The sequence below is a fragment of the Dermacentor andersoni genome, chromosome 7 (genome assembly GCF_023375885.2).
Source record: "Dermacentor andersoni chromosome 7, qqDerAnde1_hic_scaffold, whole genome shotgun sequence".
NCBI lineage: Eukaryota > Metazoa > Arthropoda > Arachnida > Ixodida > Ixodidae > Dermacentor > Dermacentor andersoni.
This window is the reverse complement of record NC_092820.1, coordinates 144,424,501-144,438,656: the sequence shown is the minus strand read 5'-3', so window position 1 is coordinate 144,438,656 and position 14,156 is coordinate 144,424,501.

Below are 14,156 nucleotides of genomic sequence, written 5' to 3'. Positions count from 1 at the left end.
CATCTCGTTCTACACTAACTCACGTCTCAAGTACCAGAAATATCAGGATTCCAAGGGTGGGGCATACAACCACCTACTCGTGCCAGAAAATTACTGACCACAGCTTTTGAAGTTAGCACATGGCAATGTTAGGGTGGGTCACCTCGGTATCAAGAAGACAAAGGCTATGCTAGTGCAATGTTTGTACTGGCCAGGATGCCGGAAAGAAGTTCAAACTCTTGTTCGGTCATGCGACGGATGTCAGCGACTTGGTAAATCCAACGACAAGCGACAGAAATTCGCTTGGAGCGAGACAGGGAAAAATATAAACTTTCTATGATCGCCTTAGCTGTGTCTTGCCTGCCCGAGTTACTGTTATGAATTGCTTTCCAATCTATTATTTAGCTGTTTATTCTCTTTGAATGTGTTTGCTTTGAGAGCACTATTTGTAGAGGTCTGTATCCCGCGCTCTTCATTTGGTGTGTGTTTCGTGTTTAGAACAATAGCCGTAATTGTGATTCTTGAGAGCACAGAAGGGCTAGGAGCGTTTGTTTTAATGGAGTTTAGTCTGGCATTGTGGAGAGCATTGGGAGGGTGCTCACTTTTGTTGAAGTGGTTGGCGTTGACTTTCGGTCACTCGGTGAGCTTTCTCAGATCCAAGCAAAGGAAAGACCAGCGCATGAAAGGGCGGCAAAGTAATTTCCTTAACGCCATCAAGGACGTCACTCAATCAGCACATCGCATACATCGAGCCGCGTCGAATCGCTCGACTTCTGGATGTATTATCTCGTGGCGGGGGTGCTGTAGTGCCATCATCATCATCAGCCTGGTTACGCCCACTCCAGGGCAAAGGCCTCTCCCATACTTTTCCAAGTACCCCGGTCATGTACTAATTGTGGGCATGTTGTCCCTGCAAACTTCTTAATCTCATCCGCCCACCTAACTTTCCGCCACCCCCTGCTACGCTTCCCTTCTCTTGGAATCCAGTCCGTAACCTTTAATGACCATCGGTTATCTTCCATCCTCATTACATGTCCTGCCCATGCCCATTTATTTTTCTTGATTTCAACTAAGATGTCATTAACTCCAGTTTTTCCCTCACCTAATCTGCTCTTTTCTTATCCCTTAACGTTAAACCCATCATTCTGCTTTCCATAGCTCGTTGCGTCGTCCTCAATTTAAGTAGAACCCTTTTCGTAAGCCACCGGATTTCTGCGCCGTACGTGAGTACTGGTAAGACACAGCTGTTATACACTTTTCGTTTGAGGGATAATGGTAACCTGCTGTTCATGATCTGAGAATGCCTGCCAAACGTACCCGAGCCCATTCTTATTCTTTTGATTGTTTCAGTCTCATGATCCGGATCCGTGATCACTACCTGTCCTAAATAGATGTATTCCCTTACCACTTCCAGTGCCTCGCCACCTATCGTAAACTGCTGTTCTCTTCCGACACGGTTAAGCATTACTTTAGTTTTCTGCAGATTAATTTTTACACCCACCCTTCTGCTCTGCCTCTCCAGGTCAGTGAGCATGCATTGCAATTGGTCCCCTGAGTTACTAAGCAAGTGCTGTAGTGCCATACCACGTGCCTATCATCAAGGCGACGGGAGATCCCACTTCTCCACGACCAATCAGGAATTCGACGTGAGTGACGTCATCACCCCTCCCCCGCCTGGTTCCTGCCGACGAGAAGTCACCAAACCGGTTCCTGTCGACGAGGAATCTCCAAAGGGATTTAAAGGAGAACCGACCCATTGTGAGATGAGAGAGTCACCTCCAGCCGCCCAGTCGGTCTGATGCACTCTTACAGCTACTTCCACGCTATCATTCACTATCTGTAAATATTGCATAAAGTTTTTCGTTTCTTCTTTGCCTGCAGAAAGATTCCGTCTCTTGTCCTCCAACCCCGCAGTCACAACAATGTGCATTGATATACATGTGCATGCCATACTCAGCCGCCGCTGGAGTAGAAGCTCCGTTGCATATATACATATATAACTTGTAAGCATAAACACTTACCATATTCTGAATTTGCGTGAAACTCAAAAAACGGAAAAGTTTGAGCCCTCAAATGGAGACGTAAACAGAAATCCAGTCATTTTACACTGATAACATATTCTTTCAAAACTCTGGTAGTGTTAACTTCGTGGTTAGTAGGCTGATAATGAGAAGAAACAAATGAAGGTCAAGGTTGCATTTCTTGGATATCGCGCCGAAGCCTAGGCGCGGATCTGTGGCCGTGATGTCATCGATTTAAATTATTTCTTCGTATTGGGGTCGTTGTGGTGCAGTGATATCTCAGGAATCTTCCTAAGTTTAGTGTTTGGCTCTGCATCAACGCCAGTGCAGTCCACTTTTACCGATATGAAATTAAGCAATGCTCGAGCACAGGCCGCAAAAATCAGTGACGTCACGCCGAGCTGGTTAGAGGACTCCAAGGCTGCGTCGCCACCAGTCCTTGGTGTCTGAGCCTTTTCTGGCTCACGAAAACCTTCTCACCAAAACATTGGAATTGTTTTGTCTTGTTTGGTATCCCAGAAACATAACCTGATAATTCAGCCAAAAAAATGTTTTCTTTTTATATTCCTTTAAATTACCCAATGTTAACGCCTTAGACGATAGCGACTTCATACGAACTGCCGTATAACACTATTTAGGTTAACGTGAGAAAGCTTTTCACAATACGCTCCTTGTCATTTGTCATTCTTGTTTCATTATTTTTTTCTTTAAATCCTTATCATTTACTGCCTTGCTGACGCCTTGGTTTCGTATGTCTGATCTACATGTCATCTTACATCAAGCGAGCATTTTATAGGAGCGTTGGACCAAGGTGTAGATCTAACTGCCACATAATTTTAGTACACCCCAATCGCCGCAGGTCGGACATGTGAATCACGTCCTTTGGCGAAACCCTCGTTATTTTGTTTTAAGCTTTTGATTTGTAAGCATTCTTTGGACAACTCCTCTGCCCAGTCAAGAGAAAAAGTGTAATGCCTTGTATCTTAACAAAAATGCGCAATTTACTCAGACATTTTCTAGTTATGATATCTTAAACGTAGATGACTGGTAGGCTTTAAGCGATCAGGGACAATTCAAACAAAATAATAAAATAAATAGAGAATACCTATAGAGATACACAGTGCTCCAAAGAAAATGCATGGCGAAGCTTATAGTAGGGGTGCGCCAACTAAAATTTGGGGATATGGCTCTACTTAAAATTTGGGACTCGGCTCGGTCATATTGAAATTTTGAGGTGAGTCAACTGGAACTGTGGCGGCGGGCCAAATTTAATTTGGCGTTAGCCAACTTACAATTTCGGGATGGGCCAATTTAAATTTCCAGGTGGGCCAACTTATGTTTGGGTGTGGGCCGGCTTGAAAATCGGGTGTGAGCCAACGTGAAAACAGGGGGTGCAGACCAAGTTTAAAATCGGGTGTGGGATAACTTGAGATTTTAGGGCGTCCCGATGCCCAATTGAACACTGCCGAGCGTCCTTCGAGTTACGAACACCTCGCGCGCATGCGAGCGCGTTTAGTCGCTTTCAGGGTTTTCATTGGGCGTTACAGAGGCACAGTCAAAACGCAGGCGAGAGCTTGCGGCGACAAAGAAGACGTGCACAACACAGGTTTGCGAGAGCGATGGCCAGGGTCATGCGGCAATGCAGCGATTGCAGTCGACCCCTCACGCAACGCTGCAGGGCTTGCAGGCCTGTCTTCTTGATGCAGATTACCGCCAGCCTGCTGCTGATACCAGCTGGACGCCAGGAACCAAATCAGCCTTTCCGTGATTCTCGACGCACATGTGCTTCAGCACGGCACCTTCTCGTCGTTTCCTTTCCTACCGTTTGTGGAAGGGAACCCGTCATCGTATACCTCCAGCGGAAGTACATTCTTGAAGCCGTCCAGCACGGCCCTTCACCTCACTCGGAGCATAAAAGCCGGCGACGACCCATCACATCCCAAAGGGCACGGCAGCAGGGCTTGCACGCAGATGGCTCGTGTGCTTGTATTCTTTATGCAGGTAACAAGACGTCTTGGAAAGTGTTTTCGCTCTAGTGAGCGCTGTTTAGTCGTGCTGCCGTGCCCAACGGTGTTTCACGATTCTCTTTAGGACATAGTGTACCTTGCACAGTTGTTATTGCTTGCCGGAGATGTCGAGACAAATCCCGGGCCTGACCTTTCGGATCTTGCCGAACAGTTAACTGAAATCGCCGCTGATATAAAGACAATAAAGGAAGAACGACTGACATTGATAGATAAAAAACTAGAACGTCTATCATGCCTTGAAGATAGTGTTTCGGCTTGCACTAAACAAGTCGCTAGCGTGCAAAAAACTGTATCGTCCTTGGAATTAAGGCTAGATGATCTAGAGAATAGATCCAGAAGGTCGAACATTATTTTTTGTATGGTATGCAGGAAGATACAGAGGAATATACCGAATCTCTGGAACGCGCAGTGAATGAAAAGGTCATTAGGCATACTTTGAAGTTAGCAGTGGCAATAGAACATATCCATAGACTAGGCAAACCAATGGCAAACAAAGCAAAACCAATAATTTTTAAGCTCCTAGACCTCCGAGACAAAACAAAAATTTTGCGTAACTGTCAAAAACTTGAGGATACTTTTCGACATTATGCTCTCTTTTAACCTCACCCAGATAATAACTGAACCCACACGTGCACAAAGATATAGTTCTAACATTTTAGACCTAGTATTTTTAAGCAATCATTTCCCCACCCATAACGCTAAATACGAACTGTCAACCGGCTTGTCAGATCACAAACTAGTATTGTGTGAGATGCCGTATCAAGATTCGCTACCCTCTTCACAACCAACAAAAACGTATAAAGACTACAGCAGAGCTGATGATACAAGCACCATTGATACACTGTCATTTCAACTATCGTCATTAAATCAACTCGCACATGATAGAAGCACAGACATAGAAATCTTATGGCACAAATTTAAGTCCATTGTGTCATATTGCATCAGTAACTACGTTCCCTTGATAACTAATAAAACTCATAAACATAACCCCTGGATAACTCGGACTGTTATTCATGCAAAAAGGAAAGCTCGCCGAATCAGAAGAAACAAAAAATCCCTTCCCTCACAACGAACTGCTCAACAATTAACTTACGCCGTGGACGATTTCAAAACAAAAACTAAGAAGACCAAATCACACTATTTTGCGAAAACACTTACTAAGTTTATAAAGAATGCTCCTGAAAAATTATGGCCTTATTTAAACCACCCAAAAAAAACGAGATGAAAGACCGACATCTCCTGCGGATAACAAAAACGCTGCGACTTCTTTGAATAAATATTTCCACACAATTTTACATCTGATAACGGAGAACTACCAGGATTAACCTCCGGCACTGGTGTGAAGATGGAACCATTAATTATAACAGAAATAGGAGTACTAAATCTTTTGCTAAATCTCGACACAAAAAAGGACCAGGGCCGGATAACATCCCTAACATATTCCTTCATCAATATGCCGAGTGGATGGCGAAATTCCCAATCCTTTTTTTAACAAATCATTATCCACCTGCACCCTTCCACCGGAATGGAAGACTGCCAAAGTAACACCAATACACAAATCAGGAAATAAATCTGATCCTTCAAACTACATACCCATATCATTAACCAGCACAGTATGCAAGTTATTAGAACATATTATTTAAAACACGTAAGTGCTTATCTAGAAGTAAACGATATCTTAAGCCCTTGTCAGCGCGGCTTTCGTAAAGGCCTTTGTTCTATTACGCAATTAATTGAATTAACACAAGACGTATCCAAGAGCATTGATAACCAGAAACAAATAGACCTGATATTTTTAGACTTTTCGAAGGCATTTGACCGCGTGAGACATACTAAACCTTGCAAAACTAGAACTTACCTTGGGAAGCGGCCCTATTCTTGATTGGATTGAAAACTTGATTGGATTAGTAATCGCACACAATTAGCTGAAATTAACAACGAGAGGTCCTCGACAACTAACATTACATCAGGAGTACCCCAAGGAAGTGTCTTAGCCCCAGTATTATTCTTAATCTTTATCAATGACTTACCAGCATATGCATCACAGAATATCAGACTTTTTGCAGATTACTGCGTTCTTTTCCAGGAAATTAACTGCCTTGATGACCATAGAACATTAAATAACGCCATAACAGCAGTTTCCCACTGGTGCAAGGACTGGCAGATGGATATCAATCTAAAAAAGTCCGTTCTGTTATCTATAACCAGAAAAACACATACATCACCCTTCCAGTACACCCTTAACAACATTCCTCTTGCATCTGTTCATGAGCATAAGTACCTTGGTGTGACAGTAACATCTGACTTCAGGTGGGATTCTCACGTTAGTAATATCACATCAACCGCGATAAGACAGCTATTCTTCATTAACAGACGCCTTAAACTACAACCATCTGAAACAAAGTTATAAAACATTGGTTTATAACATGTTTTTAACATAACAATGTTTATAAAACATTTATAAACATTGTTATAAAACAAGAAATAAAACACTTATAAGACCGGTTCTAGAGTACGCCAACACCGTTTGGTTCCCGTTTAATAACAAACTGATTAAAAAACTTGAAGGGGTACAGCGCAATGCGCTGAGATACATATGTAATAAACACTCCATCACAGACTCACCAACAGCATTACTGAAACGGGCAGAAGTTCTAACCATGGATAACACAGCCAAGCTTGCTAGTCTAAATATCATGTATCAATTAATACACAATCAACTTAAACTGCCTTTTATGAAATACATATTAACGTCCTCGAATAGATTAACTCGTCATAAACTCACGCACACATTAGGCGAAGTTTCATTCCGCATTGATATTTTCAAATACTCATTTTTTTTCGAAGGGCGACACGCGAATGGAATAATCTTAACACAGGTATCACTGACAGCTCATCCTTATATACGTTTGGTACCCTGATTGCGGATCAACTATACGCATTGCAGCAATAATTCTCATTATTTACGTAGTTCCTTGTTGCCTTGTTATTTTAACGGTATTTATGCTTGACTATAATTACGGTAATGATGCAATAAATTTCTTTTCCTGCTGGCATTCTTGTAACCTTGATTGTTGCGTGACAGTTATTACCTCAATGCTGACCCTGTAGGTGGTTTCTGCAACGGCAATTGTTGTCATATCCTCTTCGTTCTAGTTATTCTCTTGTATAATCACGTAATCAAATTGTTATATGCCCAAATTTTTTTATGTATGAGATTGAGTATGTAACACCTTCTACCATGTTCCTATGTATCGCATACACCCCTTCCTGTTACAATCCCTGATGGGATTCACAGTATCAATAAATGAAATGAAATAAAATGATGCAGTAGCAGGTCAAATATGTGCAGGAAGGTTGCTTCATGCGGTGTTTGAAGTGAACACTTGCCAATGCAAGTAGGTAGTCTCCTTTAGAGAAGTAAAACAAGTATGTGTCCTATTTATTTGTGGGAGTTATGCCTCCCAGTGTTGAAGTGGAACGACTCGACTTTTCTTCCTCCTCTTTCATATCCGGACTTGGCCACTCGTCTCCACCAAAACAACTCTTTAGCTTCTTACTGCTGAATTTGTTTTGGTTTTCTCAAATCTCTATTTGGGCTACCCATTGCTAGGTCTCGCGCTGTGCTTGAGAAAAGCAAGGCGCCAACAGCCCCATCCAGTAAATCTGAGAAGCCAAGATTAGTGAAGCAGATACATCCAATCACCTTCATTACATGTAAGAAGAAAAATTAACATAGGACTGCCTTCACATGTGGGAACGTGATGTCTGAATTGAAGGTGTGGATGCCAGCTCTATACACAGTACACAGACATTGAGCAGGTGTTAGCCAATTAGGGCACCTTTTGGCTTGATTGCGCTCTTCAGTATCAGTATTCACCACGGTTTTACCTTCAACAGAATGGCTGAAATATAAAATTGCCGACTGCAATTTTTTGATCGTATGTTTGAATCCTCGCAGCACAGTGAGAAGTTTATTTGCAATATCCTAGCAAGAAATTTGGGAATTCCAGTGACAACACCTGCAGACATCAAAAAAATCAAGGGAGTTAGCCCATAGGAGCTATTGTTGTAAAAACGACGACTGGCATAAGCACAAGAATTGAGATGGGCACACTACATGCCTTTGTTCTAGTAGAGGTCCACTACTTTGGTGCTACAATTATTGATCTCAAATGAGTCCAAGGAGCAAGAATTTAGCCCAGAAAAATATTACACTTAATGGCTGTATTTAGTTGTATAATTTTGCCTATGCAGCAGCTTTATAACGCTCTCCACACTTGCCTAAAGCACATGAGTGGCATCCTGAAAAAAAATTCGCTTTTCATATTGCTTTGGAGAAAATTCATCTGTTTCGGCCTAACAGTACATATACATATTGCACATACTCGCATTTGGTATACCTTATCACCAACTGTTAAGTCACCTTCTTACCTCGTCAGCGGATCACTCATGCATGGCTATGGTATCAGGTTTCTTGCCTAGTTTTGGTAGTGGCATCATGACCAAGTGCTTCCATTCTGTGGGGAATCCGAGTATTCCAGATTTCATTGATTACAAGCAATAGTGCTTGCTGCCTCATTTAAGCAAGATTCCTCAACATCTGCAAAATGACTCCATCTTTGCCACGGGCGCTTTAAGTGTTGCCATACTCGAGAGCAACAACAGGTTCTGCCATCATAAAGAGGCTTTCTATTCCCTCCTTGGCAAATGGTCATTGAGGTGCGTACGACTCAGGTGACGGTCAGTCACTGTGAGGGGATCGGGGAAATCATCTGCAGCTTGATCCTCAAATTTCTCAGATGTGCACTGAAGATCGAGCCGCGTCTTTGTAATAGTATTACAGTATTCGGTTCATCCTGTTATAGCCGAGAATGTGTCACAGCTTACTGAGACCTATACGTTCAGATAACGCGCAGTGGTCCATCCACTAGTCTGGCAAGTTTCTTAGCATGACATCTTGCTGCTCAGTTTTGTGCAGAACATGGATCAGGATTTGTGGCATGCAGCCACGATTTGAGCATGCAGTTTTAGGTTTTCAGGACTTGACGATGGCTCAATGATGTCTTTCGCTAGCATCTTGCCAACTTCCGTATTGATGACGTGACGCTCCAAAGTCTACACTCGGTAGGGTCACCGATGGATGGGGGGATTATTGCCTGTTTGTATACGATGTTTAACGAGTGACGTCTGGCCTAAGGGTCGGTTGTTGAGGTCGAATATATCCTTGTGGGAAAGCCATAGACTGCAGAGCTGTTCAGTCTCTGCAGGAGTGAGATCCGGGGCGATCGTTTACCTAATGTCGTTGTCACCCAGCACCCACCGTGCCACCCGTCACCCCGCATGCCACCCATCACCATAATCCCCCATGATGATGGATGATGGATTCCACTATGCCCAGCATCGGGCAAATTTTCAATGGGGGTGATTGTAGCCAGGTGATATCTTTCGGCAGAATTTGCTTAGCGAGCCCAAAATTCACCGCAGGAAGATACGTGCAATTGCCTGTGACCCTCACTATTGTATGCGGAACGGTAATGTTGTGGGTGAAAACGATGGCAGTTATGGGAGCGGATATGTAATCACCATCGGGTACTGGCGTAGAAGGCGACATTTCGATGTATGTGAAGACCTGTGGTGGGACGTGAACAAAATAAGTCGGTCTTAGGCGAATTTCGTGTGGCGTCGGAGGAACGTCCTGCAGAGGCAAGTCAAGACGCACAGTACTTGAGGAGCAATCGATGAGCGCTGAATGGTCGGAGAGGAAGTCTAGGCCTAGTATGAGGTTATGGGGGCATTGGTCAAGCATGGTGATAAGGACGACAGTATGGCGGCCGGAAATGCTCACACGTGCAGTACACATTCCGGCCACGGTCACCGTGCTACTGTCGGCGATTCGTACGAACCGAGTAATGGCAGGCGTAACAATTTTCTTTAAACGGCGGCGTAGGCGGCTGGTCATAATCGATATGTGTGCTCCGGTATCTATAAGTGGTGTGACGGGTGTGCCATCAACTTGGACGTCAAGAAGGTTATTTCTCGTAAACAGCGTCAAAGGAGGATTTTGCGGCGAATGCGACATTGCAGCACCACCTCGAGGTGCCGCATTGCCTAGTTTTCCTGCTGGGATGGTCCGGGGTAGGTCGGCGACGGCGAGCGGTGAAGCTGGGGCGGACGTGGCTGACGACGTTGAGGCGAGAGCGAGCGAGCATAGCGGCGAGTCGACGTAGTGGCGTTGGAAGCGTCATAGAAGCGACGAGGTGAGGAACTTCGAGGCGAACTTCTATTCGGGAAGGTGGTTCGAGGAGAGGACGGCCAACGGCTCCGGCAGTGATGAGAAACGTGACCGATTCGGCCGCAGCACAAACAGATCGGTCTGTCGTCAGGTGTACGCCAGTCCGATGGATTCCTGGTAGTATAGGGGTAACGGACACTGGGAGGTGGACTGCGATAGGATCGAGGCATAGGAGCAGGGCGGGTGTCAGGGCGACTCAAGGAGCGGGCGCTGGAAAGACCCATATTAGCGATTTCCTGGCGGACCACGGACTGGATCATCAATATCGTTTCAGCAGTGTTCTTCCAGGACGTCTGTTGGGGTGAGGCGCAGGAAACGCTGCTTCGAGTTCGCTGCGTACAATTCGGGTCACGTTATCGCTTGTTGGTGGCGAGCTAGATTGGTCGGTGGGGTCGGTACAGGAAGAGGTCGCTGCAGTATTGGAAGCCATGTAAACTTATTGTATATACGGCGACTCTTCGCCTGCACGAAACGGCGTTCCTTCACGATGGCCTCGACAGTCGATAAGTTTCTAAAGACCACAAGGTTGAATGCGTCGTCCGCGATGCCTTTGATAACGTGTCCAACCTTGTCCGCCTCTGGCATGGACGTGTCGATTTTATGACAGAGGGCTAGGACATCCTGGATGCATTAGACATAGCACTCGGTAGCAGTTTGGGCGCACGTGGCGAGTTGTTGCTTGACGGCTAGTTGTCGACCGGTCGGATTGCCTAAAACGTCCGACAGCTTCTTTTTGAACAAGTCCCAGCTGGTTAGCTCTTCTTCGTGTCTGTAAAACCTCGTACGCGGAGTTCCGTCGAGGTAGAACACGACATTGGCCAGCATTACGGTCGGATCCCATCTGCTCAACTTGCTGACGCGCTCATACATCTTCAGCCATTCTTCTACGTCAACACCTTCGAAGCGCGTGAACTTGCCGCGGTCTTGTGGCTGAGGTAGCGCAACGTACTGGGTATGCGTAGTCGACATTGTAGCTGCAGACGCGGTTCCTTCCACTGGAAGCATGGTCCCAGGCTTGGTGAGACGTCCTCTGCGAAGCTCCGTGGCGAAGGCGCGTACCCCGCACGTCCACCAAAATGTCACGGGTATAAACTATTTACACGATGTATTTACACGACGCGTATATATACAGCAGTACAGAGCCCCGAAAGGCTGTCATCACTTCGTAGTCTTTACCGTCGACGATTTTGTCCTCTTTTGCACCGTAACAATATGTTAGAAATTTTTTAGCACTTACGGTGCGTCGGCATAGTGTTTAAAGCACTTCACCACACCCTTGGCCACTAGACTTGTGCTTTCCAGTGTTACTTGCTAATCAACTCTTGAGGTGTTCTCGTTCTCGTTCAGCTATGCAAAATGACACTAATCTTCATTAGCTACATTGTACAAGTGCTCTCATTTGTGTCGAACGAGTTCTTTTGTTCATGCAATATTTCTGATGAAGTGCACACAGTAACATAGTCTGCCAACTTTACAGCGAGTGAATTTCGATCACACGTGAGTCGCGCAATGTGCCAGCTCCGAGACAAAGAGGACACTTTTTAGGGCACGCAACACAAACCATCTTTATTTCTCATCCCGAAGCATGGTGGCCAGGTGCTTAAGGTCATTGAGCCTCTTTGTCTCTGTGTCCACAGTGCTCGGATGTTTTGCCACAAAGGACTCGTATGCCTTGTACAAAAATGTAAACAAAGCAGCCGGCCCTGTTAGATTCCAACAAGCCATTGGAACTTACTTGCACAGTAGGTGGCTACACTGCGTAACTGATTGGGCTAGTTCTGGCACAATATTGAGTGTAAAGCATGAACATCTCAAAGTGAAACCGCAAGAAGACAACACGGAGGTTTATGAGTTTTCTACCAACGTAAATTGATATTTCAACACTACCCACAGCAGTTTAAAGCAAGTGCTAATCCTCGCATTGTCTTTTTCCGATCTCTGTTAAATGTTCGTGTTTTACAAACAATATAAATGGCTGCAGAATTGCAATACAATTGGTGCTGTGCTGTGGCAAGTCTGTGCTTCTCCAAACAGGCAAGTACATCTCGAGTCTGGGCTTATATGGTAGCCGACAGCGATGTGAGTCAGAGGGATTGAGTTCAGCCAGCTTCTCCCTGGTGGCGCAGTCGAAAGAGCAACAATTACAACGGGATGCGTTTCGACAGCGCGAGTGACAGCCGATCATCGGGACAGCAGTTCAATGTTCGGGAGTGGAGTTTAAAGGGCAACTCCGGCGTTTTTTTTAACGACATTGGGATGATGTCATCTTCAAATGGCATTGACAGGCCCGTCACCAGTAGGATGGTTCAGTTTGCGTATAAATTCATGAATAATTTTAAATAACCAATAAACGAGATACCAAAGCCGAAGCGGGTAGCTGCATCGTGTGACGTCACGATGAGTTTATGACGTCAGATCCTACACTAGCACAATGTAAACACGCAGAACGCTTGCTAAACACGCAGTATACGTGGCACTAACGCAAAGCAAAGCTGATGATGCCTCCTGAAGACACTGGGAGCTTTTACAGATGTTCCGAAATTGCCAGCGGCAATTTCAGTGACGATTTCGGCAACAGTGACGGCGTAGTCTCTGACGTCACAAACACAGGGTGCCCAGCAAAACGTCATGATTCGGGAAGACGCAACCAATCTTTAAAATTTATTTGCAGGAAAACTAAATGTTTTGTAGTCATATTGTTTGGTATAGATGATCAGAGTGCAAAAGAGAACATATAATCAAAATTTTATGAACCTCGGTGGATATTGAAAAATCGCCGGAATTGCCATTTAAGACGGTATAAGAAATGCAGACCCCTCACAGAAGCAAAGGCCAGGGGCCGTCACGATCCATCTAGACGAGCCGTGGCCGTGAGGTAAAATTAGCACGTCGCCGTCCCAAATGTTCTTAGAATTAACGCTGGTATTCCTCTTCTCTAGATTGCCAATTAAAGCACGTGACCTGTGAAAGCGACGAGGCGGACACACGCACTTCGTCCTTGGGATGTGAGTGGCCGAGTTCGGATGTATGAGGCACTGGTGACAAGATATAAATATAGACGCTGAATACAAAAAAAAAACCGCCCCGAAATGAGTTCGTGGTGTTAAGAACGACCTGCTGAGGTGCCAGTTTTGCCAGCCAGTTGCGACAGCGGCGCCAAACTTTTCCTGGAAGGCAGCCGCAACCCTCTAGCCACGGCGTCACTAAGTCGATTGTGTCCGGAGGACATTACGCGCGTCCTCGACTCTTCGTTGCAGGAGCCGCGATGAGTTTGACGAAGCAGGCTTTGTGCCGGAACACGAGACCGCCTACCCGGTCCGCAGCGAGCGATGACACTCGATGACGCGCAGGCGCACAGATTACCTTACTGAGATCTGGCAAATTATCCCATGCGCAAACGCAGGAATTCAAATTCAGAGGTGTCACCGATGCGCTGACATCATCACTATATGCATCGACGAGGAAGAAATAAAGAAGTGGTTAGTCAGCGCCAGCGTGTGTCGTATCTTCCTTTTGTGGTTCGTCCGAGGTATTTGCGCTGTAAGTTCAAACTCGGAGAAATACAGCTTAGATAATGTGCATGACAGTCCATTGCCATACACGCTCCTTCTTGATGCTTGGTATATGGGCTACGTAAAGAAATAAAACTATCCTGACTTTTGTACATGCTCGATACTGACTTCTACACTTGCAATACCTGTATTTCGTCAGTCATTTCCTTTTTCATGGAATTTCTACGTGCCAGATAACATCTTCTGCTTTGACAACTCAAGGAATTTGGAGCACGAATAATGCCTACTTAAATACGTTGCAGTAATACACGCCACCATAACC